Source organism: Myotis lucifugus, unplaced genomic scaffold (assembly GCF_000147115.1).
Source record: "Myotis lucifugus unplaced genomic scaffold, Myoluc2.0 scaffold_155, whole genome shotgun sequence".
In the NCBI taxonomy this organism is placed as follows: Eukaryota; Metazoa; Chordata; class Mammalia; order Chiroptera; family Vespertilionidae; genus Myotis; species Myotis lucifugus.
The window spans coordinates 1-7,437 of record NW_005871203.1 but is presented as its reverse complement, the minus strand read 5'-3'; positions in this window follow the sequence as shown (position 1 = coordinate 7,437).

The window sequence follows — 7,437 nt, the reverse complement described above, 5'->3', positions numbered from 1 at the left end:
AATAACAGTAGCATAACTGATAGCTGGAGCCATCGGCAAAGTACTGCATTCACATTCAGGGGGCTCAGTGTGTCCTGGAGACCCCCCGACTGCTTCCACTACCCATCACTCACTCTGCGATGGGTCCCCTGGTCTTGCTGTTGGTCTCTGCACACGCCCAGCACCCACACTCCTTTGTCATTTGTACCACATTGTCTGCCTGGAGTACTCCTCCCCACGTGTCCACACCTTTCCTTCCGGTCATTGCATAAAAGAATACGTGGGTGCAATGACTATGTAGGTGCCAAGTGGATACTGGAAATGTTGGGGGAAACACTTTGTAAAGTATATGATTGTCTAACGATATATTGTACACCTGAAACTAATGCAAAATATTGAAAGGAAACTGTAATTGAAAAAAAGATTTTTAATGTCAAAAATGTTTATGTGGGGGAAAACAAGGCACATACATAATGTATATGCAAACATTTCTGTATATGCACATGTGTAATGTTGGTATATGCCTGACATATAGCTGAAATAATACATAAATAACTCAACACTGATGCTCTGTTTGGATAATACTCAACGGCTAAAAGGAGAGGAATGAGAGAATTTTTGCTGCATATCCTTTTTAACTTTTACTTCTTGACTTTTGAGCCAAGAAAACAGCTACAAATTTTTTAAATCAAGTACCATACAATTGTGGCAGTAATATAAGATTACTAAGTGTCTGCATTGATCATTAGTATATTCCTAGCTTATTTGGATCCATCAATTATCTGTTAGTGTCCAGGACTCAACACAAAGGTGCTGAACCAATGAATCCAGGGGACGGGTGAACTCGCAAGTGAACAGTAAGTGCAGGAGATGCTGGAAACCACAGAATAACTCGGTGACAGGAATAATGATTAAACAGGTCCCAACTGCTAATGTGGTTTCTGATGGGCTCTGTGCACACCACTAAGAGCCAGAGGACCGAACCTACTGAACAGAGGGCCTGCTCTCATTATTACCTTTCCCAGCTCCGCAGTAGATATCGCTGCTCTATCAGCAGAGTATCTATATATATAAAAGCCAAGCGACCGGATCGACCAGAATGACCAGAAAGACCAGAACAACCAGAAGGACTGGAACAACTGGTTGCTATGACGTGTACTGTGGCCGGCCAACCGGCTCGATCAGAGCTGGAGCAGGCCGGCCAACCTCCTGTGGCCCCTCCCTCCCCCACCAGCCTGGCCCCAATCGACCTCGATCAGGGCGGGCCAGCCGGACCCCACCCATGCACGAATTTGTGCACTGGGCCTCTAGTAGTTAATAAAGAGCAGAAGCCACAAAACCAAGCTCAGTGCTGCCCACTCTTAGTGAGCAATAGCAAGGCAACTGGAATCAGAGCATTACCCAAGGAACTAAAATTTGCTCAAAATTCAGAAACAAATAGCACCAGTCCTCTTCCAGTTTCAGAACAAATGGAACCAAATGCTCATTGAAGTTGGTGGACAGCGCTGGTTAATGTACTGAAGGCCACGCAGCTCACCACTGCTGACAGCATAGTTAATTTTCCTCTTTTATAATGAGATTCCTAAGACATTTCAAGAATTTACAGAGGGTCTAAATCCTGAAAGTCACAAAACACTGTATATATCTTCATGCTAAGGGCTGAAATGTACACTGAAGACTGTAGGTATAACTTCGTTTTATTACTTATTGGAACCCGAAGCCAAACTCTATAAGCAGTGAATGGGCAAACTCTATAAGGAGTGTTCTGCCAAACACACAGAACTCAGCCTCCTCGTGGCCTGCGGCCAGGTTTCTCACCGAGACACTGGCCTTTCCCATCAGGCCTTGCCGACACCAGTGTCAGTTGTTGTGGCCCTTGGGGCAGTTAATTCAAGATGTACATCGAGGGTCATAAAAATATTCTAATTCTTTAGCATCATAATCACATCCACTGTAAGGGAGCAATCCAAACCACTGTCAGAGTTACAGGCCCAAGTGTCATTTATAACTAGAAACAATTTAATTGTTTTAACTGCCAAGCAAATCATGTTCCTATAAATGGAATATCACAGACTTCAAAATTATGGTTTTAAAGATTCTGAAATCATTTGGGAAAATTTTACAATATAATACAATATATTTTAAAACATGGGATATGACACTGTAAATATGTAATAACTGCAAACATGCGAAACGTCAGATAGGTAGGGGAAAGTGGAAAGAGATATACTATAATAATTATTATTGACATCAGCAGGGTCTTCCATATTCTGTGTCCAGTGTTCAAATTCAGTTGACTGTATACAATGAAGTAATCTTGGCTATTAGCATTGGTCTAAAGATTCTATTTATAGAACCTAGCGTTATTCTATTAGTCTATTTTCTGAAAGCAGGCCTACAGTAGGAATTCAAGGTATCCAGTTAGCCCTGTTACTAACATGAAAATGACAAGGATTGGATGTAGAGGCCTGCATGATTACAATAGAGAAAGGCGTGATCAGAACCCGTAGCTGCTCCTGTTTGTCCCTGGGCCATGAGTAAGTCATGCATCTCCTCTAAGCCCCAACTCCTTCATCTATAAAATAAGGGCAATGACAGGACATCATAAGGGGCTGAGACTGAATTCAAACCCAGATTTAACCATTATGCTACATGACCACTTAGTCAAGTGATGCGGTTAACCACAGAAACAGATGTGGGTGTCCTTAGAATTACTTAATCTCTCTGTGTCTTCACTGTACTAATGTAGACAGAGGTCCCTTTAAATTGGCCAAAGAGACCATGTCAGTGGTGACGGCCACCTGGCCATTATTCCTCTAGCACTGGCTCCCAGTGCCACAGCCCCGCAGCAGCAGCAGACCGGCCCTAGGTGTCCATTAGGGCCCCAGATGACCACTGTCTCTCATTGCTGAAACTGCCATGTTTAAGCATTTGAGCTTCTGAATCCAAACCCCATTCTTCTCTCTTGACAAACTGCAGCTGCTGCTGCTTCCCTGATAAACTTAAGATGATTTGTAGTGACCTCTTCGTCCTCTAATTTACAACAGGGAGAGACATGCTGCTGACAACCTGAGCTATCGATGCTCTTACTCAAACGTCAGTAATGGTCACTAAAGGGAAATGTATTTCATTCTAATTGTGAGGATGTCTTACAATGTTTTTGAGAATAATTATGCTAAGGTGCACAGCCACTTGCCTAGCTACCTCTCCTGCAAAGGAAACTATGTCATGAAAATGACGAATGAGTTTACATGTGGATGAATGTGACCTGTTGCTCTCCTAAGTGCCAACAGATATGTAAGAGAAATGATCCGATGATATTATTGGACCAGGTTTTCAGAGTAACACAATATACAAGTATTACCTTTATCATACAGAGAATAGATTTTCAGTATGTTTTAAATATAATGAATTCATTAGCAAGTCTTATCTCTCAATTGCTGTTCTTTGTCTCTGGCCAATTAGGGTTATACTTTTTTTATTGTTTTACAAAATATAGGAATGATCATGGTAAAATAAATAAACAGACAGATAGATAAATACAAAAGCACATAAAAAAGCAAATGACCTTGCCCCTCACCCCTCTATCAATCCTACTTCTTAGAAGAAAGTAGTTACTTACAATAGTTACTACCAGCAATCTTCATTTTTTCATTTTTCGTACCCGTGCAGAAATATAGACGTGCACACATTCATGCCAAAATCCCTCTTCTTTATGTCACTTGCTTTTCTCACACTTCACAATACATCGGACTAGTTTCAAGAAGGTATAGCAGAGGAGTAACGTAGAGGAGACCAAACCTAAAGGCTTTGCACTCTGGGGGTGATTTTTCACAACAGACGGTAACACTCCTTCCACTCCTCCCTGTTTATTTTTTTAAACTGATTTTGAGAAAGAGAAAAAGAGAGAAACATCAATTTGTTGTCCCACCTATTTATGTATTCATTGGTTGATTCTTGTGTGTCCTGACCAGGGATCAAACCTGCAACCTTGGCATATGGAGACGACACTCTACCCACTGAGCTACCCAGCCAGGGCCTAAACTGATACTTTAAACTGACAAGTGTAGCCTTGGTCATCCATGGGGCAGTTTCCCCACCTCTTGGTTTGTGGTGTTTGCTCACTGACTCGTCCAGGTCCCTACGTTCCTGGTGGCGTTCTTGGCTTAAGAATCCAGGTGAACACCAGCCCTGGGCTCCAGCTGCAGGGGTCACCTAGAGATGAGGACATGCACTGTCACTTCTTTTATTCCAGTTTTCCAGCATCCCCATGAGACAGATCCATGATTACTGACACCCACTGAACTGGGAAAACAAAGCAGGAGAGGAAGTGACCCGGCCAAACTGCAGAAGGTCAATGGCATGTGGAGACGTGCCTGCCACCTCTCACAGCTCAGTGCGCTTAGCCTTCACAGCTTAAAAACATCATTTCTAAGGGGCCAAGCCTGGGAGATGTCATGGAATCTCTCTTGGCCTCAGTTTCCCCAGTAACATACAGGGATCAGATGAGTTCATATCAAATCTCTATGCACTCTGAGTATTTATTTATTCTGGCACTAGTCTCTCTTTTCTGCTTTCAAACTTGAACCTATATTATTCTTTTTTATGTTATCCCTTAAATTTAATATAACCTTCACTTGCATGCCTCTCTATGTCAAAGGATAGTTCGAAATATTTTCTTAAGGGAGGGAGAGGAGGGGAGAGTGAGAAACATTGATGTAAGAGAGACACATCGATTGGTTGCCTCCCACAAGCGCCCCCAAAAGGGGCAGGGACAGAACCTGAAACCCAGGTATGCACCCTTGACCAGGAATCAAACCCGTGACCCTCCGGTGCACAGGCTGATGCTCTAACCACTGAGCTTGCCAGCCAGGGCAAGAAATATTTTTAATAACCCTTATATTCTCCTGTTAGTCCTTTCCCCAACTTATATGCCAATCATTTGCTCAGTTTTCATCTTTAGAAGAGAAAATGAAGAATTGCTCACTTCTAACTCCATATACCTAATGCCCATCTCAAATCACAATTACAAATTCCCCAGGATGAATGACCTTGACTTGCGGAAGCTGGCCCATTATTTGAATGAGCATTAGAATAATTAGTCTAACAAAAGGAGTTTTTTCATCTCTGACATATTCAACTTCATCTATCTCCGAAAAATAAGCTTCACAGTTAAACACCAGTAAAATGTCCAATCTCCACACATGCTTTATCCACTTTATACTGTATCCGTCTCTCTCTGATGGATTTAACTTTAGAAATGTATTTCTGTATGACAAAGAACTTTTTCAGTCCCATATGTAAAACTGTCAATCTCATTAAAAGGTAGTCCAGCAGCCCCGGGGAAATGTACTTCTTTCTAGATCTTTAATCATTCTCGAAACATCTGCCAGTCAGTATATGTACCTTCTGTAAACTCCATTTATTTTACAAATGTTCCCCAGAAATTCCCAGTCACCCACTGAAATTGACAGTTCTGGGGGAAAAATGGTTTCCCCTCAGTGAGTGGGCGACCTGATGGCCCAGCGCCCTGTTCGGGATTCAAGGGGATGAAACCCAGAGCTGAAAGCATCTTCCTGGCCCCTGGCCGAAGCCTTCCGAGGTCGGTGTAAGCAGACAACCACAGGGAAGAGCTGAAATCGGGCCTTTCAAGCAAAGCACGAGCTAAAGTAATAGCACCTAAGTCTCGCCTACTGTTTACTGAGAGAAAAACGTGGTTGAAACTAATACTTTACCAAGTACAAGTTCAATATAATGAACTAGTGAAGGTATTCTCTTAATTTGTTCATGAGATGGATCTATTGGAGAGAATGGAGCATTGGAACAACATAGTGAATGAAATAAGTCACCAAACTTTCATTTTATGAAAATTAAACTAAAGAGCCATCTCAGCTTTGAGAACACGGGGTAAAATGCAGGGGAAACCCCTGGACCAACAAATCAAATTAAAAAACTTCTTCCTGCAAAAGACTAAAGCTGTGGATTTTCAATTATAAATCTGGCTGTTGGGAGTTGAGCTTACCAGGAAGTAGGTTCTAAGGAGATGTGCATTCGATGTGAGTTTAGTGGGGAGATCTGGGTTGCAACCCCTACGGCGGAGCTCAGGGGGCAGGTCAGCTGTGAGACCCTCTCAGCAATGCTCTCTGAAGGCCCCCATCCCAGGCAGGAACTTGGACGCCCACAGAGTTGTCCCAAACTGGGGGAGTCACTGAGTGCAGAGGTTCCCCAGGACAAGCTTGGCTTCAGGCCAGGCCGCTTTCTTCAGCAGCAGCAGGGGGCTCAGCTGCAAGATGTAAGTCAATCCCCCTCTCCCAACTCCAACCGAGGGAAGGGGTGGTGCAGGCCTGGAAGGCTCCAGTGCCCACCACACAGGTCCAGTCCAATCCCAGTCGACCTTTCCACAGGGAGGCAATGGATGCTGAGAGGTCAAGCCCAATGGGAAAGGTTAAAGAATCCCAGATGGTGATGGTGAAAGAATTAGGGAACTTCTAAGGTATCCGACTGGAATGTTGATGGGACTTGGGTGAGAGCATGGACTGTCCAGCCCCTCCTTTCCCAGAAGGTCTGCTGATCAATGAGGCACAACAATAAAGCTAAGAGCTGGGAGGAATTCATTCGTTCACTCAGCAGTTATTGAGCCCCCATTATATGGGGAAAGCAAGCAGCAGGATGAGGACAGTTGGAGCCCTTGTGGAGCTCACAGACTAGGGAGGGTAAAAGCATCAAAACTTTACCCTCAGCCTGGCCAGTGTGGCTCAGAGGTTGAGCACAGACCTATAAACCAGGAGATATAAGTTCAGTGGCTCGATTCTGAGCCCCAGTGTGGGACATGCAGGAGGCAGCCGATCAATGATTCTCTCTCATCATTAATGTGTCTATCTCTCTCTCCCTCTCCCTTCCTCTCTGAAATCAATAAAAAATATATTTAAAAAAAACTTTACCCTCAAAGCCTACCATTTGGAACAGCCATGAGTGTCATAAAGACCCTGTCCAGCAGAATGCTCTACACTGAGGAAATATTCTACTCTGTGCTGCCCAGACGGGAGTTACTAACAAGTGTGGCTCTTGAGCACTGGAAATATGGCCAGCGTGACTGGGGAATGGCATTTTTTTGTATTTTATTTTAATCAATCTATAAATATAAAACCCTAATATGCAAATAAACCGAACAGCAGAACAACCCAACAACAGAACAACTGAACAACAGGTCGCTATGACGTGCGCTGATCACCAGGGGTGCGCATAGAACATGGCGGGTGCCGGCAGCAGGCAGCAGAGCACAGAACTTGGAGGGCGTCGGCCACGGCGGGATGGTGGAGCAGGTGAGCAGGGGCGCCAGACCAAGGCGGGGCGCCAGCTGCTGTCATCGGGGGCGAGCCTCTGGTGGTTACTGAAAATTTTTGCTCCCGTGAGCCGCGGTCCCGCCTGGTGCTCGCACCAACGGCTCGTATCCACAGT